We start from the raw sequence: 27533 nt of genomic DNA, 5'->3' as shown, positions 1-27533 counted from the left end.
CAGCTTCTAAATAGAACTGCTTCTTGAGAACATCATAAGCCAGGGGAGGATTAGGAGTAGTTATAGAGATCTTTTTCCATTAGGAAACAGTTCTATACTAACTCCATGATTCTGCACTTTGGATTTATGGTCTTTATTTTCTCTTGGGCTCTTAGCAAATGAATGCCTTTCAATGATGAAGTCTAAATTCTGCCCTTGGTCTTTCAGTGGGGCTATATGGAGGGACACAAGTCCAGAGAAGTCCATACATTGTGATGTGGGTATGACCCATTGTGAATTAAAGGTCTTAGTAAGCTCATGCTTACTTTTTCTGGGGGAGAGGAGAGCTGGGGATAAAGAGACATCATCACTGTCACCTTTACTGTAGAGGAGACTTAATGTGCATAACAGACTCATCTTTATATGGAAATCTGTCTTTGCTCTTTGCTCCCCAGGTTTCATTTTATTTATACCTTGTGTGTTCAGCCCTCTCTGCTCACAATGATGTTATCACCTTCCCTCACTGGGAATTATACTGTAGAAGTTTGGGGCCAGCACAAAGTTTCCATTAAATAATTTCTTGGAAGTGGCATTGTGTCTATGGCTCTCACCCACCAAAGGAAGGGCAAGCATCAGACCATCAGTAGTGATAGCTGCCTCACGTTTACTGATAATTATGCTAATAATAATGTGAAGTGATAGCAGTAACAGTAGTGGTGGCAGTATTAATGGGCAAAAAGATATCATTTATTTGGTCCTACATGTTTCAGGAACTGTGTTATGTACTTCACTACTATGCCAGATTATATTTTTCTTTTCTTTCTTTCTTTTTTTTTTTAGATTATATTTTTCAAACAAGAATACCCAAAATATCTCATCCTACAGGTTCTTACAATGTGATGTTGGCATTCATTGAGATATGAAGTCTATGTTCCTTCCCCTTGTATCTGGGCAAACCTGTGACTATGATAGAAGTGACACTACGAGTTCCAAGTTTTACTATGAGTTCATAAAGGATGACATGCAATAAGATGCTGCTGCCATTCTGGATGGATCACACAGAGATGGACACGTCCAAGGAGCCCTACTGTAGGAATTTTTAAGTCCCTAGCTGTAGGAATCTCCCCAGTATCAACTGCCAGACAGGTGAGTAAACTAATTGTCAGGTGATTTCAGCCCAGTTGATGCCAAGTGAAGTAGAGACTAGCTGTCCTCATTACGTCCTGTCCAGAATGCAGGTTTATGAACAAAATAAATGGTGTCATTGATTTAAGCTGCAAAGATTTAGGGAAGTTTGTTATACAGCAACAGAAAATGGAATGTGTATGTTATCTCATTGAACCCATATAATAACTTTTCAAACTAGGTATTATTATTGCCATAGCTATCTTATAGATGAGGAAACATGCAAAGTTATTTGCCTGAGACCTCACAGTTGGTATGTGGTAGTGCTGAGCTGCAAGCCCAGGTCTACCTTGCTGTGTGTGAAGATTCTGAGTCAGATCCTACCCAGCCTTGGCTCCACATCTCATTCATGAACATCTGTAGGCAAAGATGACCACTGTGTTTTTTACTATGCCGTAAGAAAGAAGACTTACCTTTAAAAGTCTGCAGATAAGGCTGATTCCTACACTCAGTATGAAAAGACACTTGGCCTTGAAGTGGGAATGGGAAAAAAGAATACTGGCTGCCTTGAAGTTAGATTAGGGCCACAATGTCTTAGTTCACACTTGGTGGACTTTTAGATGTTGGCCTGTATGTATATATGTATGTATGTAAGCATGTGTTCATTTGTTTATGTATTATACATAAACATACAGTGTTATGTATTTGTATAATGATTCAGAATTATATTTCCACCAGGAAAGGTGTTCTAAGAGTCAAATGGTTTCTTTATTATCTTTTATTTTGGAATTCATTTGGTTTGTAAGCTGGAGACAACCCATCTGGGATAATCTTTTAGGGCTGAGCAGTCAGCTGTGTTGCTTACATTTTCACCAGCTGTTACACCCAAAATGATAATGGAGCTATCCTTTGAACTGCAAGGTCCCAGAAATAGGGGGAATACCATCAGGGATAGCATAAAGCATGGTATGATCCAGTGCACAAAAGTGGGAGAAAGGGTAACCAGGCTCATTCATAGTAAACAGGGACCTTCAACCAGGTGGAACAGCTCTGCTTCTGTAGAGCTGGTTTGTAAACCAGAATCCACAGGCAGCAAAGAACCAATGCAGGTAGGGTCTACTCATTTCTCTCCATTTCTCTGGGGTTACCATGCTATAGGGAAGAGAATTATCCTGTGTGCAAGGTAGCCCTTCTCATTCTTTCATACTCCTTCCTTTTTCATGGCTCCCTTTTGATTGATTCAGGGAAATATTTCTTTTCCTTTAAAATTAACTTTGACGTATGATTTATATGCAATTAAATTCATATATCCATATAATCTGTATAAGTGTAGAGACTGATGAGTTTTGACAAATGTACATACTTGTGTAGCCACCACCATAATCAGGATATAGAATATTTCCATCTCCCAGGAAAGTTCTCTTGTGTTCCTCTGCAATCAGATCTCTTCCCCTATACCTTCTCTAGGCAATCAATGATACAACTTCCATCATGATAGGTTTGTTTCTTCTGTTTTAGATTTTCACATAAGTGGATTTAGATAGAATTTTTTATGTTTTGCTTTCACTCAATGTAACATCTGTGAAATTTATCCATTTGCTGCATCAGTGGTATGTTCCTTTTTTAAGGCTGAGTAGTATTCCATTTACAAGGCTATGCCCCAATTTGCATTCATACATCTAATGATAAATATCTGGGTTGTTTCCAGCTTAGGACTATTATGAATAAAGGCACTATAAATGTTTGTTTACAAGTCTTTGAATGGACATATGTACATTTCTCTTGGCTAAATACCTAGGAGTAGAACTGCTGGGACATATGGTAATCATATATTTAACTTTGTTAAAAATTGTCAAACTATTTTCTGAAGTGGTTTATCATTTTATTTTATTTTTTTAAAATATTTTATTTATTTATTCATGAGAAACACAGAGAGAGAGAGAGAGAGAAAGAGAGGCAGAGACACAGGCAGAAGGAGAGGCAGGCTCCATGCAGGTAGCCTGACATGGGACTCGATCCTGGGACTCCAGGATCACGCCCTGGGCTGAAGGCAGGCGATAAACTGCTGAACCACCAGGCTGCCCTCATTTTATGTTTTTGTTCCAAGATTTAGTTATGTTGATCGACAGATTAATTTTTTAGATAAGAGTATATTGGTATGATTGAAAAGTCAAATTGCAGAAAATACAGCAAAAAGTCTCCCTCCCAGCTTCAACTCACCTGAAAGTAAGCGTGTTACCAGTTAATTATGGACCTTTCAAGAGATAATTGAAACATTCAAGCGAACACTTAACTATATTTTCCCTTCTCATTCTTTATACAGAATGTGTACTGGACACACCTTGCTTTTCTTATTTAAAAACTTTGACTAATGAATCACTGACCTCTACTTCTGAAACTAATTATGCAGTATATGTTAATTAATTGAATTTAAATAAAAAAATAAAGTAACAGTAAAACAAAAATAATCTATCTTAGATACTGTTAAAGAGATATTTTCCAAAGTGTGTTCTGAGGAACACTATCCCCATAAAAAGCTCTATAAGAAAAATGTTCCCGAGTACCCGCGCCTGGAATCCGGCCGCAGCCTCGCCGCGCCTGCCACCCGCCAGAGCCTCTGGATCATGGACCCCCGCAAAGTGAGCGAGCTTCGGGCCTTCGTGAAAATGTGTAAGCAGGATCCAAGTGTTCTGCACACTGAGGAAATGCGTTTCCTGCGGGAGTGGGTGGAGAGCAGGGGGGGGTAAAATACCACCTGCTACTCATAAAACTAAATCAGAAGACAATATCAAGGAAGAAAAAACAGATAGTAAGAAGGCGGAGGAAAACACAAAGACAGACGAACCATCAAGTGAGGAAAGTGATCTAGAAATTGACAATGAAGGTGTAATTGAACCAGATACTGATGCCCCTCAAGAAATGGGAGATGAAAATGTAGAGATAACCGAGGAAATGATGGATCAGGCAAATGATAAAAAAGTGGCTGCCATTGATGCCCTAAATGATGGTGAACTACAGAAAGCCACTGACTTGTTCACAGATGCCATCAAACTAAATCCTCGCTTAGCCATTTTGTATGCCAAGAGAGCCAGTGTCTTCATCAAATTACAGAAGCCAAATGCTGCCATTCGAGACTGTGACAGAGCTATCGAAATAAATCCTGATTCAGCGCAGCCTTACAAGTGGCGAGGGAAAGCACACAGACTTCTGGGTCATTGGGAAGAAGCAGCACATGATCTTGCCCTTGCTTGTGAACTGGATTATGATGAAGATGCTAGTGCAATGCTGAAAGAAGTTCAACCCAGGGCCCAGAAAATTGCTGAACATCGGAGGAAGTATGAACAAAAACATGAAGAGTGAGAGATCAAAGAAAGAATAGAAAGGGTTAAGAAGGCTCGGGAAGAACATGAAAGAGCCCAGAGGGAGGAAGAAGCCAGACGACAATCAGGAGCTCAGTATGGCTCTTTCCCAGGTGGCTTTCCAGGGGGAATGCCTAGTAATTTTCCTGGAGGAATGCCTGGAATGGCAGGGGGGATGCCTGGAATGGGAGGAATGCCTGGGCTCAATGAAATTCTTAGTGACCCAGAGGTTCTTGCAGCCATGCAGGATCCAGAAGTTATGGTGGCCTTCCAGGATGTAGCCCAGAACCCAGCAAATATGTCAAAATATCAGAGCAACCCAAAGGTTATGAATCTCATCAGTAAATTGTCAGCCAAATTTGGAGGTCAAGCATAATGCCCTTCTGACAAAGCCCTTGCTGAAAGAAAAGCAACTTCGATCACCTAATGGATGTCGCAATAATACAAACCAGTGTACCTCTGACCTTCTCAAGAAGAAAGCTGGGGTGCTGTGAAGAGAATCCCTACCCCTCTGCCCCACATGCAACTGAAACATTCTACAGTGGTTTGCCATTAGGGTATTCATTCAGATAATGTTTTCCTACTAGGAATTACAAACTTTAAACACTTTTTAAACCTTAAAAATATTTAAAAACATTAAAAAAAAATGTTCCCCAAAAAACTTGGGAAAATGCTGCATTCTTCAGCTACTTTTCAGAAATTCACAATGCACATTAGCATATTAAAGGATTCAAGAAGTCCTGTGATTGAAACGTAAAATTATTTGACCTGAGAATCTTTTTCTTTCCAGCAATACCTGTTTAACATTTTGCAGAACTAGACTTCTGCAGGATATTCTTGGGGAAGCACATGTTTAGACAGAGGAGCAAATATTTTAGGCTTTGTGGATATAGTCTTTCTTCAAAGTACTCAATTCTGTCATTGTATTGTGAAAGCAGACATAGGCAAGATGTAGAGGAATGGGTATGGCTATGATTCAATAAACCTTTACTTACAAAAGAGGCAGCAAGCTACAGTTTGCAACTCTTGATCTTGAATATTAGTAGGATTTGAAATGAAGAAGGATTGGCAATTTTAAGTTTTAAAGTGTTTTTTCAAGTCCTGCTGTTTGTGCAGCTTTCTTCCTACAGGCTCCATTCCCTTCCCCACCCCAATTAATCCACCATCTCAAGGTCTGGAAGGACAGAAAGGGAAGAAAAGAGGGGACAAAAGCAAAGGAAAAAGATAGGGATGGAGAGAGAAGGAAAAGGTGAGAAGGAGTTGTGAAGAAGGTGTCTTGGAGCAGAGGCTAAAGACAAGAAACACTACTAAGGGCTAAATGAATAGCTGCCCATAGAGAAAGGTCCTCCTACTTGCTTCTCCTTTCCTTTTTTTTGCCTCTCCTACCTCTGTTCTCCCTTCTAAGACCAAGTGTCCACATGGAACACTGGAAAAGGGCATCCATGCTTCACATTCTCATGGTCCTTTTGATTAGATAAATGTCCAGTGACTGAACTGAGACTTTTGGATTCTGGGCTTTAGCATCTCCATCTGTAAGACCATGAAATCTTTGTGTTCATGTCAAAACCATCTGAGGGTACATCAGCTTGCGGCCAGACATGTAATTCTGGCAGTGAATTTTGTAAGTTTTCCCATGCTAACAACTGGGCAATAGATGTAATAGTTATCTAAGGAGATTTTAGCTCTTCTATTTTAAGTATCAGATTTCATCAACTATAAGAAGTAAAATACTGTTTTATGTATGGGTAAAAAAAATACAAAATATGACATAATGCTTTCTTGAAATCACAATTTTTAAAAAAAGATTGTATTTATTTATTTGAGAGAGAGCACAAGCAGGGAAAGTGCAGAGCGCCATGAGGGGCTTGATTCAGGACCCCAAGATCAAGACTGGAGTCAAAGTCAGATGCTTAACTGACTGAGCTAGCCAGGTGCCCCATAATTACAATTTTTATTTTATACTTATTCAGGGAGCTGCTTTAGACAATTGTATCATATATCCCCTCACCCATATCATTAATTGCCAATTCTTTTGCAAGCATCTCAGCAACAAACCACAACCTAATTTTAACTGCTTTGTGAATATTTTCTTTCCTTTGATCTCATCTAGAACTTGATTGTTGGCTTTGGACTATGGAATGGACATCATTCTTAAAATGATGGACATTTGTTCCATGAATATCAAATTTCTGCCCTGCTACCCTACTTTGATGTCCTCTGCATACAGAATAATTTTTTGTTTCAATGCTGAGTCACAGTGAATCTTTGTGGAGACTTTTTACAAAGCAGTTAAATATGCACTGGCCTCAAATGGAAAGATGAGGTGAACAGCTACAATCAACATTCACCATGTACAGACAATGATAACTGTCATGAGTGCTGCCTTCCTGACAGCAATGTAATAGGCATCCTGGTCTCAGAGATGTTAAATGAACAGAAGCCTAGATGAAGATAAACATAAACTAATGATGAGATGAAGATGCATGCTTAAACAAACTCCTAATTTCAAACTTTAGGAGGTAGAGAAAAAAACCAAGTGTCTTGAAGCAGGAGGTTATAACATTTTTTTCCTCACAACCATTTCCAGTTGCTGCATAGTGATATTCAGATACTTTCAGCTGAATACCCTCCTGCACACTGGAAGTCACCTGGATTGAAACATGTCTAACTATGGAATTCCTGCAGGTGCTAACTTGGTATGACCCACAAAACTGTATTTTCGCACTTGTCCGCCCTACTGTGAGCTCAAAAAAGATCTATGGTTTACATAATGAATTATGTATAAGAGTGTGAAGTGCTGATCATTTTAAAGTACGAAAATCAGAACTGAACTATAGCTAGTTTTTTTTAAACATGTGCTTTAGCACATATGCCAAAGGAATGTGTAAAGGAAAAAGCTAAATTAGAAATTTATATCCTTGTAAAAAATGGCTTCATGACATTTAAAGTAAGATCTGACAGGCTACTGCTATAGTTAAGGAGGCTGCCTGGCTCCTTAAACCCCCTCTCTGAACTGGGCTTGCCAGGTTCTGTTTGGTGGGGTAGGAAGTGCAGGGATCTAGTGAAGTGTGGGTGTATGTTGGTGTATCAGGGAAATCACCAAACTATACTGCGAGCTAACTCTCTTGGTCATGAATCTGTGTTTCTCTTGCCTGAGGTTCAGACCTAGGTCTGTTTAATCCCAAACTGTTCTTGCCATCCTCTGCCATTTCACAAATGTGCTGCTAGAACTGATGTCAAAACCCCAATATTTCTGTTCTATACAATTCATTGTAGTAAACAAACTTCCTGGCAAAGCTTCCCTGGAGATGGGGATGGTTGCCATGCGATATTCTAGATGCCAATTCATCCTTCTGTGCCCATGCTAGCATGGCAGAAGTCTGTCAGATGCTTGATCAGATTTCTTGGGCGGCTCCACATGAGAGTAAACTTCCAGATGTGTCCCTGGCTCAGAGCGTCACTGGCATACACCTGATGTGGTGTATGCTATACTCCCACCACAGACATGGAAATCCGAAATGATATAACCTGTTAATGGTGTGTGCCTTTCATGCTTTCAAAAAGGCTTCAAGGTGGTTTACAACAGAACGGGCACATACGTAAGTCTTGTAATATAAAAACTGAGATCAAGAATTTACAGAGCAATGAAAAGACTAAAATGAGCTGAAACAGAGGGTGGAAACAAATGCAACAGGGAGAAGCAAGAGCCACCTGTGAAATTCTGTGCTGCTCACCCTGCCTCCTGTGGTCTCATTGCTAAGCAACCTTAAAGGACACAAGCAACTCAATGCTTCTCCAGAATGTCAAGGAACAGAATCTAGCAACAATCAAGAGCTTGCCTGTGCTTGTGAAGGAAGGTTTAGGAAATGGGCTGTATGATTAAATTGGATAGTAGGCAAGACCTGATACTGTTCTTCTGAAAGGGATAGGCTGAGTATAGCAACTGGAGAAGACAGTGAGGTCCTTCGCTGGTTCCAAAGCTGCCTCCATGAGTGTAAGAAGTAATTATTTCCTCTTACTGTACCACCTTCATTCCAATTCAAATCTCACACCAAGTACTTGCCAGTCTAGAAGCATGGAGGTAATAGAACCAGGACAGACCCCATATGCCTACACTCCAAGTTAGATAAAGGTCCTAATTTATTGAATCACAGTTGAGAAGAACAGACAGGGCAGAAACAGATACAGCAGTCCTTGTCATGGGACTCTGGGCTTCTCATTCCTCAGTGGATAGGATCTTTATAGTATCTGAAGTTAAACCAGATTCTTGTATTGTCACTGCTCTTGCAGGCTCGGATCTTACATCTTCATTTTTGAAGAACTAAGTCTAATAATGTATATGCTTCAGTTTAAGGAGCCCTTACAAAGAACAGGGTCTCCTAACTCTTAAGTTCAAATCAGCATCAGATTGCTCTCCTCATCTTGAACTTTATGATGTCTGGGGTGTGTGGGTGAAGGTAGCATTATCAATATCCTGTAGCCCTTATAGTTTTCTAGTACTCTGGAAAGAGGTTTCCCTCAACCCCAGCATGTCATTCTGCTGCTCAAATATCTAGTTGGCTTCCTTCAATTTAAGGAGAAATTTCAAGATCAAGATCACATAGGTAGTAAAAAACAAACAAATAAACATCACATAGGTAGTAAGTGGTAGGTCTGAAACCTGAACTAAAGCTTTCTAACTTTGTTCAGAGCTATAACTCACCGTCACACATGAGGATGCGTGGCAAGCACCTAAAGTTTCTAAACCAACTGAAGCCTCTATGTTCTGTTATCATTTCTGCTATGTTAATATGAAAATAAAGGTGTAAACAGAACTCTCAGAGTAGTCACAGGGTCATCCGATGATGCAATCTCAAAGTTTAGGAATGGAGGTCACATTAGCTTTTAAGAAGACACTAATTTTATATTCTAGGGTATTTTAGTGTGCATCTAATATATAGTTCCCAAACTTGTCTTGTCACTGGAACCAACAGGATTTTGGAAACTCTTCTGATGAATCTAATGAGAAGCCAAGACTGAGAATCACTGATCTAATAATAGCTGTACATTAAGTGGCTCTCATAGCCTATCTCATTGAATGAAGCTTGAGAGGAACTGGAGGTAGTATAAAGAATGAAGTGTTTGGAATTAGGTCTTAATCCATATCCAGGTAGCTCAGGAGAGTGCTTCTAGCTGTGTGATTTGGGGCCACTTGGTCATTTTAAATTTTACTTCCTTCATCAATAAAGTAGAGACTTAGGATGATTTGGTGAGATGATATATGAAAGTGCTTCTTGCAGTGTCTGGTTGGGTCATTCTGGCTGCTATTATCATAATTATTATTAACCCTGCGGATGTCTTCTTCCTTCCTAGAGCATCATAGTCTCTCACCAAAGTCTCTAACAAAGTAGCAAGTGAGAACACGGGACACTGAGAGTATATCTGGAAAAAAGTCCACCATGATAGATGTTCAGTAGCTCCCTGACTTTCTAAAACAGGCTCACACAAGTAGGGTGAGGCCACCCAGAGATGTGTAATTATACGGAGAGGTAGGAGAATATTCCCTGGAGATTATGCTTTTTTATAAACATGTTTTGTTTGAAATACACAGGGCCTTTTGGGTGACTGAAAACTAGCCCCTTCCTACCAGACGCACATGTAAATTAATCTTGCTCATAGGAGCAAGAGCTCAGGTCAAAACCAAGGCTGACATGTTTTATTTCTCAGGGCTTTGAAAAAAGCAGCACTGAAAGGAAAAGCCAGTCCTACAGATGGCCAGTCTTGCAGGCAGGGGAGGTCACACTTGGACCACAGATGCTGTGGCTTTTCCTACTGCTTTCTCTTCTCACCTACACTCCCGACCTCAATAAAACCAATTGTCAAAATAGCTATTTTACAACAGCTTTTGTGAAAAAGTATCATAAAAGTCCTTCTCAATCCTATTTTAAAAATGTTTATCACTATTTTCTTCTATTTGTTTTATAATTTCATCATTTACATTTAAGTGTGTAGTGGATACTGTGTGCCACTCAGTTTCTGTCTTTAAGACTAAGGCTCTCATCCACCAATTGCTGGGAGTATTGGCTGCTGATGGCTCATAGCTGAATTCCTCTTCTGGAATTTCTCTCAGCTAAAGGGAATGTTCTTACCCAAGATTACAACCCACTAAGGTGAACCCTAAATCCAACATCTGGTTGATATCAGAGTACAAAAGCCCCTGTCTCAATTTGGGATAACTATGAAGGGCCCTTCCAGATCCACAACTCCCCCTGGTGTGGGCTGAGCTCTGTGTTGACCATATGGCAGCCTGACTTCCCCTCTGCTCCAGTAGACTAATTGATTTAGCACTGAACCTCCTACACAGCAAATCTCCTTAAGTAGACTGTTTCCTAGGGAACCTTGGATGAACAGCTGAATCCATATGAAATTTACTTTTCATATAACGTGTGTGGTAAATCTCTAAGTTACTGTTTCCAAATACTTATCTCAGTAACATTTATTTAATTATCCTCTTCCCAGTTTTTGGAAAGCTTCCCTTATTATATATTTTAAATTATTAAATAAATTAGGGACTTTCTGGGCTATATAGTCTACTTCTCTCATTTGTCCACTTTTTGTACCTGTAATACAATACTTAAACTAGTATTATTTTATGACATGTTTTGATTTTTGGCAGAGAAAGCCCCTCCTCATTACTCTTATTTTTAAAAAATGTCTTTACTACTTTTGCCTATTCATATTCCCAAATAAACTAGACTAGTTTCTATGGGTTAATAAAAAATTCCATTATTAGAATTTTAATTTGAATTTCATTAAGGCTACAAACTAAACTTTGAAATCTTTGAAATGCTAAATCTTTTCTTTAGATAGAATCTGATGTCTCTGTGTCCAAACATTCAAATCTTTTATGCCTCTTAGTGAAGTTTTACAGCTTACTTTATGCCTTGGTCATTGGTAAAGTTTAGCTTTTCTTGTATTACAAGAGAATAGTTTTCAAATATTTTTTTTTTTAATTTTTATTTATTTATGATAGTCACAGAGAGAGAGAGAGAGGTGCAGAGACACAGGCAGAGGGAGAAGCAGGCTCCATGCACCGGGAGCCCAACGTGGGATTCGATCCCGGGTCTCCAGGATCGCGCCCTGGGCCAAAGGCAGGCGCCAAACCGTGGCGCCACCCAGGGATCCCCAAGAGAATAGTTTTCTTACATTTTCTAGATGTTCACTGCTGGAATATAGGAGAACTATTAGTTTTTAATTAACTTTAGTGAGGTATAATTTACATACAGATCGAGAACAAGGCAAGGATGTTCCTTCTCACCACTCCTTTCAACATCATACTGGAAGTCCTAACTAATAAGACAATTAAAGGTAATAAAAGGGACTAGTAAGGAAATAAAAGGTACAGACTGGGAAAGAAGAAATAAAGTTGCTTGCAGATGACAGATTTGTCAACGCAGAGTATGCCATGGAACAAATAAAACCCCAAAAGACAACAACATAAAATCCTGGGTCTAATTAAGCAAGCTTAATATATAAAAGTTAATTGCTTTCCTATATATCAGCAATGAATAATTGAAATTTGAAACACCACACCATTTATATTAGGGCTCCTCACCCCAAGAAATACTTAATAAATATCTAATAAAATATGTACAAGATCTATATGTAATGAAAACTATAGAACTCTGATGAAAGAACTCCAAGATCTAAATAAATGGAGAGAGATTACATATTCACAGATAGGAAGACTCAATATTGTTAAGATGTCAGTTCTTTCCAACTTGATCAATAAATAGGTTCAACACACAATCCTGGTCAAAATTCCAGAGCAAGTTATTTTGTAGATATTGACAAACTAACTCTAAAATTTTCCTGAAGAGGCAAAAGACTGAAGAATAATGAAGAACAAAGTCAAAGGACTAACTCAACTTAAAGACTTATTATAAAGCTACAATAATCAAGGCAATGTGGTATTGGCAAAAGAATAGGCAAAGTGGGGCAGCCCCAGTGGCGCAGCGGTTTAGCGCCGCCTGCAGCCTGGGGCGTGATCCTGGAGGCCATGTAAATGGAGTGCGCTTCTCCCTCTGCCTGTGTTTCTGCCTGTCTCTCACTCTGTGTCTCTATGAATTAAAAAAAAAAAAGAATAGGCAAAGTGATCAATGGAATAGATAGAATCCAGAAATCAACCCACACAAACGCAGTCACCTGATCTTTGACAAAAGAACAAAAACAATTCAGTGGAGAAAGGACTGTTTTTCCTCAACAAATGGTGCAGGAACAACTGGATATCTATAGGCAAAAAAAAAAAAAAAAAAAAAAAAAGAATCTAGAACTGATCTTACATCTTTCAGAAAAACAAACTCCAATTGGATCATAGGTCAAAATATAAAACACAAAACTCTAAAACTAAAACATTTTAGGAGAAAATAGGTGATCTTGGCTTTTGTGATGAGTTTTTAGTTATAACACAAAAAGCAGGATCCATAAGCAAAAAAAAAAAAAAAAAAAGATAAGTTGCACTTCATTAAAGTTAAAAACTACTATTCTGAGAAAGACACTGGTAAGAGAATAGAAAGCTACAGATTAGAAGAAAATATTTATATACATCTAATAAAGAACTTATATCTAAAATATACAAATAACTCTTAAAACTTCAATAATAATAGTAAGAAATCCAATTTAAAAATGGGCAAAAGATTTGAACAGACACTTCAGCAATGAAGATGTACACGTGGCAAATGAGGATACATAAAGATGTTCAACATCAAATGTCATTAGGGAACTGCAAATTAAAACAATGAGATACTGCCACACACATATTAGAATGGGTAAAGTTTAAAAAACTTATGATATCAAATGCTGATGAGGATGAGAGAACAGGGACTCTCATTCATTGCTGGAGGAATGCAAAATGGTACAGCCAATTGGAAAACAGGTAGTTTCTTATAAAGCTAAACAGTTTTATCCTGTGATCTCACAACTGTTCTCTAGGTTATTTACCCAAATGAGTTGAAAATTATATCCACATAATAATCTCCACATCAATGCTTATACTAGCTTTATTCACAACTGCCAAAGTCTGGAAGCAACCAAGATGTCTTTCAATAAGTAAATGAATACAGAAACTATGGCACATCCATACAATCAAGTATTATATTCAGTGATAGAAAGAAATGAATTATCAAGCCACAAAAAGGCAATATGCCTTTAAGTGAAAGAGGCCAGCCTGAAAATGCTATATATTGTATGATTCAAATTTATAGACAGTAAAATTTACATATATTAAATGTGCAGTATATACTCATTAATTAGTGCTCTAATCAAGATACAGAACAACTCCATATCCCCCTGAAACTTTCTTTATACTCCTTTTCAGGTAACACTTTCCCTCAGAGCAACCACTATTCTGACTTCTATCACCACAGATTAGTTTTGTCTATTTTTGAGTATCACATAAATAGAATCATTAGCTATTAATTTTTTTATGTTGACTTTGTAATTGTATACTAACATCTGCTACTCATTCTAATGGTCTAGGATTTTTCAGGAAAATAATGATATTCCGATAAATAATAATTTTGTATTACTCTTCCTTAAGTTTGTTACTCTTACTTTTATTTCACATCTTATTGTATTGATCTGAATGTTTAGAATAAGGTTATCTAACAATGATGGTGGTGGGCATTCTTGTTTTGATACTGGATTTAATGGGAATGACTATTCGCACTAACAGTTATTATGATGTTAAGGTTGTCTCCTTCTATGTCAATTAATTAAGAGTTTTAAAAAAAAGGAATGACTATTAAATATTATCAAACATTTTTTCTATAAACTACTGAGATGGTCATTCAACAATTCTTGTTAGATCCCATGGTCTATTGGTCTATATTAATAGATGCTAATAAGCAATCCATCTTGGCATTCTTTGAATAACTGAAAACTTTGCTTCAGATTGTTATATCTGTATTTATGATTAAGACTGTTCTGTAACTTTGGGGTATGTGTGTGTACTTTAGGCACCAAGTTAGGTTTTTGGTAACTGGGTTACATGAGCTATGTAACACAAAGTAAGAAGCTTTAAATGTTTTCTGAAAAAAAAAAATGTTTTCTGTAATTTGGGCCAGTTTATATAGCATGTGAAATATTTGTTTATTAAACATTTTGTTTTAGTCTATTTGTAAAACTACTCCTTTTTGGATAAAATTCTTTGACAACTTAAGAATTTAAAAAATTGACAGCTTAAACATATCTCAATGCTTATAGTTATATCTGGTTTTCTATATAATTTTATTTAGGTTTTTCTATAAATTGTGCACTTTGTTGAAATTTTCACACTAAGCACAGTATAAAATGTAGCTTTGTTTAAAAATTTACTCACACTCTTCTTATATTGAATTTTGTTTTACCTTTTTTTATTTTTAAAAATATTTTATTTATTTATTCATGATCTCTCTCTCTCTCTCTCTCTCTCTCTCTCTCTCTCTCTCTCTCTCTCTCTCTCGGAGCAGGCTCCATGCAGGGAGCCTGATGTGGGCCTCGATCCAGGACTCCAGGATCACGCCCTGGGCTGAAGGCAGGCACTAAACTGCTGAGTCACCCAGGGATCCCTTGTTTTACCTTTTTAAATAGATTTATCAAACTTACACTTTTTTTCAATCAACTCCTATATATACTCATAAACTTGACTATCTTTCTAATTTGTATACTTTATTTTTAAAAATTTTAAAAAATATTTTATTTATTTATTCAGGAGAGAGAGAGAGAGAGAGAGAGAGAGAGAGAGAGAGGCAGAGACACAGGCAGAGGGAGGAGCAGGCTCCATGCAGGGAGCCTGATGTGGGACTTGATCCCGGGTCTCCAGGATCATGCCCCAGACTGAAGGTGGCACTAAACCACTGAGCCACTGGGGCTGCCCTAATTTGTTTATACTTTATAAAAATCTTCCTCTTCATACTTTAAGTATATTTTGTTGTTCTTTTGATTTTTTTGAGCTGAGTTCATAGCAATTTATCTTTATTCTTTCTTATTAAATGACGAAAGCTTCCAAGGCTATGGATTTGTCTGAAATGAGCTTTAAGGATTTTCATTTTGCTTGTGTATTCAGAATTTATTATCAATCCACACATCGTCAACCTTTACGTATGACTGTTTCTATAAAATATTTTAATTACCTTTCAGCCATAAGGTTTGACATGTAGTTTTTGTACTGCTGTTATTTCTATGTAATCTGCATTTGAACTTTTCACTTTCTTTAATATCTATTTAGGATGGTTGTTTTAATAGACATGAGATCTTGGTTTACATTTTTATTTTTTAAATAAAAATATTTTTCTAACTCTTATTATACTAAGAAGAAAATTTACTTTTTTTAATTTAGTGAGGCTTTTTTATTGATTCACTATAAAGTAACTTTTAATAAATGATCCATGGATATTTGATTATATCATCTGTAAGGTACAAAGTTTGATATCTAGTTATCTCATTAGCTTTACTAATAAGCATATTTACATTCTATTTATTTTTGACTTCATGATTTACTGATGACTAAGTATAGTGTGCTAATTTTTCCATGACAATTATGTTTCTTTCCAGCTTTTGCTTCTAATAGTTTTTGGTCTCTCCATCTTTGTGTTATAATACATTATACATTCATTGGGGGGGGGGGGGGGAGTCACAACTTTTACAAAATAGTCCTCCTAGGTGAATAGAGAACATAGCTAATAGAGCTATATTTTGTTTTAGGTGAAAATCTTTATCACCTAATAGGTACTTTATTTACATTTATTGACATAAATGTTAGGTCTTATTTCTCTCGTCCTGCTTGGTGATTTCTAGCTTACTGTTTGTTGTTCTGAGATTTCCTTACTTGCTTTTAAAGTATATACACTGCTATTGCCTGCCATAATTATGTTTCTCTAAATATCTTTTTAATATCTTCAAAAAATTAATTAATTATTAATTAAGACACACAGAGAGAGGCAGAGACATAGGCAGAGAGAGAAGCAGTTTCCCTCAGGGAGACAGATGTGGGATAGATCCTAGGACCCTGGGATCATGACCTGAGCCAGAGCCACTTAGGTGCCCCATATTTCTCTATCTATACTAAACATGAAACTTTTATATTATTTTTAAAAACTTTTATTTATTTAAAGGAGGCTCCATGCCTAATGTGGGGCTTGAACTCATGATCCTGAGATCAAGAGCTGCATGCTCTAGCCAGCCGGGCACCTGTAAACATGAAACTTTTAATCTCTCTCACCTTTCCATCAATCCCACTTAAAGCAGGAAATTTATCAAGCCAAGTGGTCCTCACACATTTCTGTTTATAAAACAATTGTACTTATTTAAACAATCTGTTCCAAAGAACTACCAGCCAAATATGTCAATTGTTCTTCAGTATTCTACCAATTAAATTATCTAGCACTGGTGCCAAGGACACTGTGTTTTAGTTATGCTTAAAATGTCATTTAGAAATAAAACTGCTTGAGTATAGATCAGAAATTCACATATAATTAGTCAAAAGAGATCTTGGTCATAGTTTCCACATTCTACTTCCCTCTGTTATAGATTGAAGTAAGTCAGATTGCCTCACCATACATAGATAGCTTCAGATCAGCTCCAAGGAATGGGAAAGAGAGACCAAGAATTCCCTTTCTTTGAGGACCATAACTCATAAACTCCATTTCACCATCTGCTCCCACTGGACAGATTCGGTTAATGTCCTCCTGGCTAATCATGTTCGTGACTTTGCTCTGGATATTTTCCTCCCTCCATAATGATCTTTTCCATCAACCCATTTTTTAAAAAGCTCAGCTCAAGTATCAGTGATTTCCTGACAAATTGCTTCTCTGAGTGGCCAAAGAAGTGAGTTTGTTGTCCGGCTTATAGGATCTCATTTGTTGTCTTGTAACTATATGTGTGTTAAGTGTCTCCTCAATTTGATTAAGGATCCTTTAGAGCAGAAATACTCTTCTTATACTTCGATCATGGAATGACAAGATTTTATGATTGGAAGAATTTCAAAACTCATCTGTAGATTGAGGACTAGGATGACCAAATTACAGTGCCAGATCTTATTCTGACTCAATGACTTTCAGAAACTTAATTCATTTCTTTGGACCTGCAAGATGGAGATGAGCTCCAAAGCCACTTCAAAAGTTAATATTGTATGACTCAGTGATAAGACTAATACTCATTTTATAGAGAAGGAACTGACTTACAGCCCAGAGAGAGAGAAAGTGACTTGCTCAAGTTCACAGAGTCAATTAATGGCCAAAGTATGACTAGAAGTTCAATCTCCTGATCCCAGCCTACCAGTAGCTATCTCAGAATGCTCTTTGACTCTCACAAAACACAAGCATGGAAACTTGTTAGGACAGATGTCCTGTGAAAATACATGGATTGACTTACTAAGTAACCAAACTCTCCAGAAAAATGCAGTTGACTCCAAACTTTGAATATTCATAAACACTTATTATTTATTACAAAATTGTATAATTACTTCTTTATTTCAGCTCCTGGAAGGCACTAATTCCTTTTATACCATGCCAAAGTTTAAACTCTCTTTTTAATCTATTAATAAAATCTTATTCTTGACTTTGGAACTGTCTTCTAAGCTCCATTGTTCTTTTTTTTTTTTTTCCCATTGTTCTTTACATGCTTCTGATTCTTCATTTGTTCATCTTTTCCACCAGAAAGATAAGTTATAGCAGAGGCATGTTAATTTCTTTGGATCTCTGTTTCCTTATCTGTAACTAAAATGCATGTAACTGAATGTTCTCTAAAGATCCGTCTGACTCTAAGATTATGTGATTTTTTTTTTTTTTAATGAAAAAGCAAGAGCAAAGTAAGGAAAAGTGAAAGGAGGAAGAGTGTTTTAACCTAATTTCCCAAAATTAGGCTGAGACATGGCTTAAATGTAGGTAGTTTATTGTGCACAGTGATTTCAGAGAAATAGGTACAGGGGACTGGAAAGAGTTAAAAAGTTAAGGAGAGAAAGAACATCAAAGGGAATGTTATGGAGCTGATTGCCACTGTGGGCAATTGGGACATAACCTTGCTAGAGATCCTTGGAAGAGCTATGTAGACTGTACCTTCATCCTTCCAGAGGACACAAGAGACAGAAGCTATCCATCGCCTATGCCCCTCATTAGTCAAAGGGTACCTGCCTCTTGGGATGTTAACCTGCTCACATGTCAGGAGTGTGTAAGAAATGGAAGGGCCAAATGGCCCTCACAGTCATCCCACATGACTGTGCCAGAGAAGTCAGGGGCAGAATGAGGAGGACATGGCATTAGCTGAGGCAGATGTTTTCTGGTTACTTCTCCATGTGGCTGATTCATATAGCAATACCAAAAGAGGTGAAGGTGCTGGGCCCAGGGGAGTTGGATTGGGGACTGAGGTCCTCAGATCCAACTCAGTGCCTGGGTGACCCAGTCAAAAAGAGCATTAAATCAAGAGTTTGGAGTGGCATGAGAGATAATGGTGTTTCCCAGAAGGCTTAAAAATGAGGAGCAAAATATCATTCAGAGAAAGATAATATTAAATGTGGTAACATGTTACATCTCTGCTGAAAGCCCTCTAGAACTTCCAGCTTACCTAGACCAAAAGGTAAGTCTTAGCAATGACCATCAACTTTTCCTCAGATGACATTTCTTTTTCTCCACTCTGCTCTAGCCACATTGACTTCCATGTTGCTCCTCTAACATATCAAACAGGCTCTTGCCTCAGGGTCTTTGAACCTATTGTTAGTGTGTTAAAGGTTCCTCCTATACTTGATGTTGGTATTTGCTAGGATGTTATCTGAGAGGCCTTCTGTGACCATCCCAGATATGAAAGTGCATTCATATCACCTTTCATATTATTTACCTAATTTTTAAATATTAACACTTAATTTTTTATATACTACTTAACAGTACTACCTCAGTTCATATTATATGTCTGTTTTTAAAAATTAATTTATTTTTAGTATCCAGTAGAATGTAAGCACCACCTGATAACACTTTATTTCGTTCACTGGCATATCTCTAACATCTAGACTAGCTCTTGGAAATATGAGGCACTTGAAAAAAAAAAAAGAATGTATGACAAATTGAATGAAAGCATTCATGCCTTGCTGATGCTGAGTTTGTTAAAAAAAAATGGGGGGGAGGTCTAGTATTTTTCAAAAGTCTCTTAAACAGAAGCACAAAGACCATTAGATTATGTTCTCTCTGGATGATGATGACAGTTGTTAGTACAAAAGGTCGTGATGTAGCAAGACTTGAGCTTTTTGGACCTGGAAAGACCAGTGTGCAGTGTTACCTATAGCTGTGTTACTCTAAGAAACTCTGGGGACTAGAGGGAGCCATTTTGAGAAACATTGAATCAACTATCATCTCCCTCTGGTGAGTCCCCTGATCCTGTGGCTTCAGGCAATATTTTGTCCAGTTGGCTAATTAAATCAAGTACATTCTCTTAGAGAATGTCGAGGTGTGTGTATGTGTCCACATGTGTGGACAAATTCTCTTCCAACCAATGTGTGATAAAAACTGCAAAGATGTGCCGTAGAATCTGAAGAGGGAAGTCCCCTAAATGTGACTATGGCATCAGGATGTGCACATATTTGAGAATGAATGGAGTAGCTAGAAGGAGAAGGCTAAATGGAGGTATTTTATGATAAAGATCTCAAGGATCAGAAAAGATGTCAAGTATTTAGGATTTTGACAACTTCTTATAGATAATAGCTTAGGTAGTGAGCCTAACAAAAAAGTCATTGAATCCAGACTCTTAGAAGAAGAATTAAAAGTAGGGAAAGGTTTATATTAAGCAGAGGCAATGGCCTGATTCTTGAGTGATGGTGGGCTTGTCAGTGAAACTCAAACAATGTTACTGATGCTGTATAAAAGGGGCACATATAGTACTACCTGAAACTCTATAGTGCCATTAGTTTTTAAGATGCTTTTAATCATTTGAAATTTAAATCTAGCATTTGTGAATATCAGGAGTATGGAATTGGGATGTGAAGATTCTAGAAAAATGGAACTAGCAAAGAAGCTTGTAACCCAAGCTTGGTTTACATGAATGGAAGTAAGAGAGTTCATCTGTTTCCTAAAATTTTATGTAAAATTTTGTATGTAGTCATGTACATTTTTTTTCTGGGAGAGTATAGGGCTGGGTTGACAAATATTTCCTGTAAAGGTCCAAATAGTAAACATTTTGGACTTTGTGGGCCAGATGGTCTCTGCTGCAAACTATTCAACCCTGCCCATATAGTGTGAAAGTAGCCACTGATAATATAAAAAAGAATGGGCACGGCTGTCTTCCAAGAATCTATTCACAGGAGGAGGGCTGAATTTGGCCCACAAGCCATAGTTTACTGATCCATTGTATAGAGTAGTGCTATGCACAAGAACTCTTTGCAATAATGAAAGTGTTCTGTATCTGTGCTTTCTAATATGGTAGCCACCAGCCACATTGGCCTATTGAGCACTTGATATGTAGCTAGTATTACTGGAGAGTTTTTAATTAATTAAAATTAAAATTTAATAGGTACTTGTGACTATTGGATACCATAGTGGACAGTATAGGTCTAGAACTTTCATCACATAATTACAGGTATGGCAAAAATCTCCATAGGCTCCCAGAAAAGAGAACCTCACTCTGCAAGGAGAGGTGTTGCACCCAGGGGGATCGCCCCAGGACCTTGCCAATACAGCATATGCAGTCATTCAAAACTTGCCTCAGATAGGGTCTTGATGGATTAGTGTCAGGGACTCAGGACATGGTCTGATTCTATAGTAAATGCTCAGGGATCTGTAGTGGATAGATTCTCTGCTTTCTCTCTGTCTCTCTCAATACATCAGAACTGGAATCTAAGCTCAGGGCTATCTATAAGCATTTCCTAATAAGGCTGATTACCATAGCACGAGAAGGATCATATTCTAATATTATTTTGTTTACCTACCTCTGTAGAGTGTTCAAGTTGAGGTGGAGATCTCTGATCTCTTATGCTTCACTGTTGGTGTCTCCTGGCTATATATTCCAACTTTTCCAATTTTCCCTGTTTGGTGATCATATTCATCATCCTTCAGAGCTTGTGGGAATGGATGTATGGGTTCAGATTTGGTGCCTGGATTCCAAGAAGTTCTTTCTTGTCAATTTTTGTCACGGCTACAGTAGGAGTCATACAGAGACTTTTCCAGATATTCAGCATCTCCCTTCAATAGAATTACCCCCAGTGGGATCTCAAGCCTATGTTGAATCTACAGCTTCCTCAAATCTCCACAAGATGAGATGATTCCATGAAGAAACCATTTTCCAAACCTCTTTTACATACTGTCCCTCCTAATACAAGCAGTGGCCATTCCAGTGCCAAACTGGATACCTTAGTTCCCTCCTAGGATCCAGATTCATCCAGGAGATCATGATTCAAAGCACCCGTGCCCTCCCCACTCCCCCTTGCTCTTCATGCACCACCCCTCTCTGCTGCCAGAAATTGAATTCAGTTTCTGTATGTATTTCTGACACAAATTGACTTCTAGTTTGGTCTTGTGGATCTTGAGACTTCCCCCATCCTCTATCACTAGAATTCCTCTGACAAATATTAATTAGATTACTTCCTCTGATTCCTGAGATTTAATTAGGTTTATCCCCAGGGAAGTATGTGCATCATGGAACACAGGGGGTCATGCTTCTGGGGAAACCAGAAGAGACAGACATGATAATCCATATGGGTCCTGTGTCTATAAATGGCACTGATACAGTAGCTAAGGGCAGATTCCATATGTTTTATGCTCCCCAGAGGGTTCTTAAAGATGAAGAAAGGCAATATTTTGACTATTCAATACACTGCAGTTTGCATTGGGCATTCTGTTGTTGGTTTTAGGAAACAGAGTCATTTGTCTAGTTTCTCTGCCTCTATTACAATGTCTCATCAGAGGACTGTTTCATTAGTATGGTAAATTGCACCATAAAATAATCAGTAATGGAAGAGACTTATTATGTCTGGATCAAATCCATAGCCAGGAGTTTCTTTATTCCAACATTTTTACTCATCACCAATGAGACATTTGATAATAGTGAGCATCCCCAAATAAAGCAACCACTCACACTAAATGTCAATATATTTCTTTAGTGGCCTAAAACCTGACTTATTTTAGGTCTACTGAGTTTTCTTCCTTATCTAGGGGCTGAAAGACACGTGTATAACTATCTCTTTTACTTTTTTAATTACAAATGTAAGTCTACACAAAAGTAGATATACTAGTATTATGAACCTTACCTGTGCCAACAGTTATCAACTCCTGGACAGTCCAGTTTCACCTAAACCTCTATCCACTTCCCTCCATTCCCACACTACTTTGAGGTAAATTCCAGACATTATATAATTATACTGATTACTTAAGCATCCCTTTTATCCCCCTTATCTAATATGCTGTCTCCTTCCCATCTCTAATGTTTTATTTTGAAGTGAATCTCAAATAGCATATTTTTAAGGGATTCATTTCTTCTCCCAGCCCGATACAGTTTAAAAAATGATTTGTTCATTAATTTTAACAGAATTGAACACATTAAAAAACACAGGTGCAACTTGGTCAGCACAGAAATAATGACTTAGAATCCAGTAAGGCCAACAAGGCAAGCTCCATTCTCTAGAAAAGGCTGAATATAGTTGGAAGACAGTATTTTATTTTTTCAAAAGCACCAAAACAAAGCAAATATATTAGCAGCAGCGGCAACAAAAAAGAAAAACACAAGATACACCCTATCTGATCACTTCCCTGTAAAACCAAATGGCTTTATTGTGCAAGATTTTCTCCTATGTCATTCTAAAAAAGGACTTTTTCAAGAAAATTAACTATAATCTACATACCAAGCAAAACATACTACCTTTGTGTGTTTCTCTTGTGTGTGTGAGAATATGCGTGTATGAACGAGGGACATACACATGCAGAGACTTCAGATTTAGAAGGGCACTTCCTCCTCATCTCTCTGTCTCCTCCCTGGAATCTCCTGGCCAAAGGTGCTCTCCAAAGGGACAAAGTCTCTTCTATGGAGCACAGCCACTGTACCTCAGGCTTTCACCTGAAAGAAAAGTGGAGCTGAGGAAGAGAAAACTTCTATCTAAAGGCAATTTACTTATTTTTTTAAAAGTTGTCTTCCCGAAGGGAATCACGTGTACCCAGCCCATTTTGGGGTAGGTAAATAGCTGGAGGCATTTATGGCGTTTTTAATACCCCTTCACATTATCATGATAGTTTTTTCCAAAAGCAAAGCTGCTAGATGCAAAGGATGAAAAGACAGGAAACTCATTCCTTTGAGAACTTTCATTGCATGTTCCCCAGCATCAGTTCCTTGATATGGGTAACTTTAGTTTAACTTTTGTATGTGGAGAGGATGTAACCACACACAATCCTATAACCCTCCTCCCAGAAAATCCTGATAACAGCCTAGAAGCATGTTTAATTGGCAATTAAGCAGTCATTCATAGGATGGTTCTGAGATGGATGCTGCCCACCAGTACAGTTTTGGGTAAAGGCTGAATAGAGGGCTCTGGGCCTTTACTCTGTGTGCTTGTGAGCTGTGATAAAGATTATTTGACCCTTTTCTTTGCCTTAAAAGAAACCAATAAATAAAAATGAGGCTAAACAAGCAAAGGAATGGGTAAGTAAAATCTCTCCCAAAAGATGTTCCTGTGTGATTAGCAAAGCTGCTCAGAATTAAACCTGGAGGATGAAGGAGGAATTGAAAGTTGGGCTCCTGCCACTTCCAGGATTTTCCTCCTCCTCACCAGAGCTTTTCTGTGAAGTCTTGGATCTTGTCTGGCAGGAACAAGACCCAGCAAAACTCTGCCAGTCACAGCCAGGCTGTCACAGGCTCTAGGCATCAATAAACTCATGTTGCAATGTGTCACCTGCTTAGAGAACAATATTTATCTTTTTCAGCGAAGAGCCTCAATCTCATTTCCCAGATTCCTTCCCTGATTCTAGTGACAGAGACCTGGAAAATGTTCCAAGGCATTAGGCAATAGTGGGAATGTTGTTTTTTTAAAGCAGATGCTTTCTTCTCCCCTTGCACCTGCCATACACACAGTGTGGCCGAATTGAACAGAGGAATGTGGTTTTTAACAAAATGCTAGTATTGTCACATATGATCCAAGATTCACTCATTTAGTAACTTCTCAAACACTATTTACCACCTACCATATTCCTGAAACCATACAACATTATGTAAATGTTTAAAACAGTCCTGACATTCTTAGGCAGCTCATAGGGGTTGGGAGAAGTAATATATAGATAAATAAACACTACCCACAGTATGATAAGAGTTAAAACAGAAGTGTGGGTTTAACACAGTGAGACTGAAAGGGAGGAATGAATAATTATCTCTAACCATCTTCCTCTTTTTTTCTTCCTGTAACCCCACCCCCAATTATTTGGGGAATCTGTGGCAGAGAACTTCAGAGAGTGTTATCCAGAGTTCAGTTGTACATTATATTCACCCTACTATAAACTTGGACACTAAAAGTAAAAAACATACTGGTTTCCCTGTCTACTGCTCTCTGAGGCCTACTGACCCTGCAGCCATATGATAGTTTGACAAAAGGAGATGTAAGTGGATAGGATGAGGTTAAGGAAAAATACACCCTGCTATCTGCCTGCAAATGTCCAATAACATGTTCTCACCCTGCTTGGTTAGAAACAACTAAAGAGTTCCTCTGCTTCTTATAGGGTGATAGGGAAAACACCCTACTGAATCAGGCTGGGGATTCTAGACAGTAAAAAGCAGGTGAGTGAGAGCTCATGTGGTGGTGATAATTATAAAAAAAAGGAAAGACTGATCAAATTAAGGGGACTTCCACTGATGTCTACCAGACTTTTAATTATAGGTGACAGGCTTAAAGTTCTTTCCAACATCCCTTTATTTCCTTGTGCTCTGGAGGTCATAGCATAATTTTATACTTAGGCACAAATAATGAATTCTCTATTAGGTGCACACCACTGCCCAAAACAGTTTCTTCTGACCTCATGTTGTTAGGTTCCAAACTTCAGAATAACAAAGGGAAGAGTTCCCTGTTTGAAAAAGCACACATGTAACTTCACTTCTGAATGCAGATCCAAACCCTCTTGGGCTAGTAGCCCTCCTAGATACCAACGTGAGACACTGGCATGAGATCAGAGAAAGATTAATGAAACTAAACAGAAATCCCCTGAAAGATGAAAAAATTAATCTGAAAAGATGATAATGGAAAAGAAGAAACAAAAGGAGTTTTCAACAAACGGTACTAGGATAACTGGTTAAGCACTTGGAAAAAATTTGTCTATTTATGTATTTCAGTTTATACTCTTGTTATATGTGCTTCTCTCTTGCCTTTCTTCTTTCACTGAATCTTGCTGCTCTTCTTTTCAAAATTTTCTTGGGTCTTCTCTTGCCTTTGCTTGTTCTGACAGGCTTTAGAATGATTTTGACCTTCCCCCCAAAACATGTACAGAAATGATCCTTGTTTCTGTTCTTTTCTTTCAGAAAAGTGGAATCACTGAGCCTCTGCAGCCTTAAGCTTCTGGGATGAAGTAACAAGAGTGTGACAGGAACAGAGAAAGGATAAATGCCAACCATAATGATCTTGACACCATTCTGGAGAGCCAGCACCTCTTCAGACACTTCAAAGGAAGCAAGAGACCTTGGACCTTTCTGCTCATGGATATTTGCCAGAAGGGATGCAAATCACTATTAAAGAATCACCTGACATTAGTAAGAAGCTGGGCATGCAGACCTGTGACTTGAGGGTTGCCTGGGGGAAATGAATCCTAAATGCAGCCAGGCCTATGGTGGCCACCTCACTTAGCCCATTTGGATAACAGGCATTTTCATTCTTTTGTCTTCATAATAACCTTGGTACCATGATGCCTATGCTAAAGCCCTGAATCAACCAAGAAGGAATTTTAACATGGTCTAAAAATGTGATTTGCTTCCAAGAAGTCCTAGTGCTCTGACAGTATCAATTGGGAGTTACTTTTCCTCTTGACTCTTGGCACTACTTGAGTCATGGCATTAAAAAAAACAAATTCCTTTTGCTAGGTAACTCATTTTTCTTCTGAACAGGGACACTGATAGCACAATTGGCACCTTTGTGTAGAATAGAGAAAGGCTTCCTTCCTTTGGATGAATAGTCCCACAGTCAAGTGCATAGCCTGAAAAGTCCAACCAGGTGCCTTTGTCCAGTGAAAACCTGGTGACTTGTCTCTGAGGCAACCACATTCCAGAGAAACATCTAGCTAAACTCATTCATTCAGCAAACATCAAGACAGTACCTGAGGGCAGTGGGAAACTAGTACTTCCTGAACTCCAGCTATAAGCTGGCACTTGAATGTCTTCTTTCATCAAATCCTCTCAGTGGGCATTATTATTGACATTTCACAGTTAAGGAGGTTAAAACATTTGCCAAAGGCTCCACAGTTCGTTAGTAAGCAATACAGTCAGAATTTGAACCTGGGACTCTCTGATCCCAAGTCCATGTTCTTCCTACCTCATTATGCCAGGAACACAAAAAAGCACAAGATATGGTTCTTTCTTTCAGGGGACACAGTCTAGTGGAAAAAGGAGATGATCTACAAAAATGTCAGTCAGTCTTGTTATAGAGACCACTTCACCTCCTGATTCATTGCTGTATCTCAGCTGATTGGTACATTTAAGAGCCTAGATTCCTGGGAGGGATTTTTAGGGTTTGTGTTTTTCCATTAGGTTTATGCTATTCTATTTGATCACCACAACTCCTTCAGGCTTAGCAAGGTGAATTTTTTGTTTTTTTCTTTTTCAATGTTATGTAGCTACTAAAGGATAAGGCCAAACTTCCAATGAGTGGGATTCTGATTCTAAAGGTCACCTTCTTTTTTTCATTGTGTCACACTGCCTCCTGGGTTCCTTGGGTGAGATGGTCTATGGGCTGCTTGCATAAAAGCTGGGACCCCAAACAAGAGAGTCTAGCATGGGCAGGAAGTCCAATGTCTAGGCCAGCTCTATAAACCAAGGCAGCAACAGGCAGTGGCATATGTCCTTTGGCCATTAGTTTTGGTCCTTGTCCCCAGTCTAATGGAGGAGTCAGCACTTAAG

The 27533-nt window shown here is 38.1% G+C and overlaps 1 protein-coding gene, 1 long non-coding RNA gene and 1 pseudogene across 27 annotated transcripts in view; 2 read left to right on the top strand and 1 right to left on the bottom strand.

The window, feature by feature from the left end:
* The window catches only part of TMEM108 (transmembrane protein 108), a 343329-nt gene that overhangs the window by 35333 nt on the left and 280463 nt on the right, over positions 1-27533 (bottom strand). For 2 of the 26 annotated variants that reach the window (XM_038570895.1, XM_038570899.1), the window contains exon 1: positions 21388-21616. The exons of the other annotated variants lie outside the window; for them this stretch is intronic. The gene's annotated coding sequence lies outside the window, so the exon portion shown is untranslated. Of the gene's footprint in view, positions 1-21387; positions 21617-27533 lie in introns of those variants that run through there. 26 annotated transcript variants of the gene reach the window in all.
* On the top strand, positions 365-26500 carry LOC111091937. Its single transcript, XR_005377029.1, has 3 exons — positions 365-379; positions 865-1125; positions 25947-26500. It is a non-coding gene; the product is annotated as an uncharacterized LOC111091937 (long non-coding RNA).
* Positions 3729-5110, top strand: LOC100687333 (annotated as a pseudogene).

This window comes from Canis lupus, chromosome 23 (genome assembly GCF_011100685.1).
Source record: "Canis lupus familiaris isolate Mischka breed German Shepherd chromosome 23, alternate assembly UU_Cfam_GSD_1.0, whole genome shotgun sequence".
Taxonomy (NCBI): domain Eukaryota; kingdom Metazoa; phylum Chordata; class Mammalia; order Carnivora; family Canidae; genus Canis; species Canis lupus.
The sequence above is the reverse complement of the archived record's forward strand: the minus strand, read 5'-3'. Positions and strand labels throughout refer to the sequence as shown.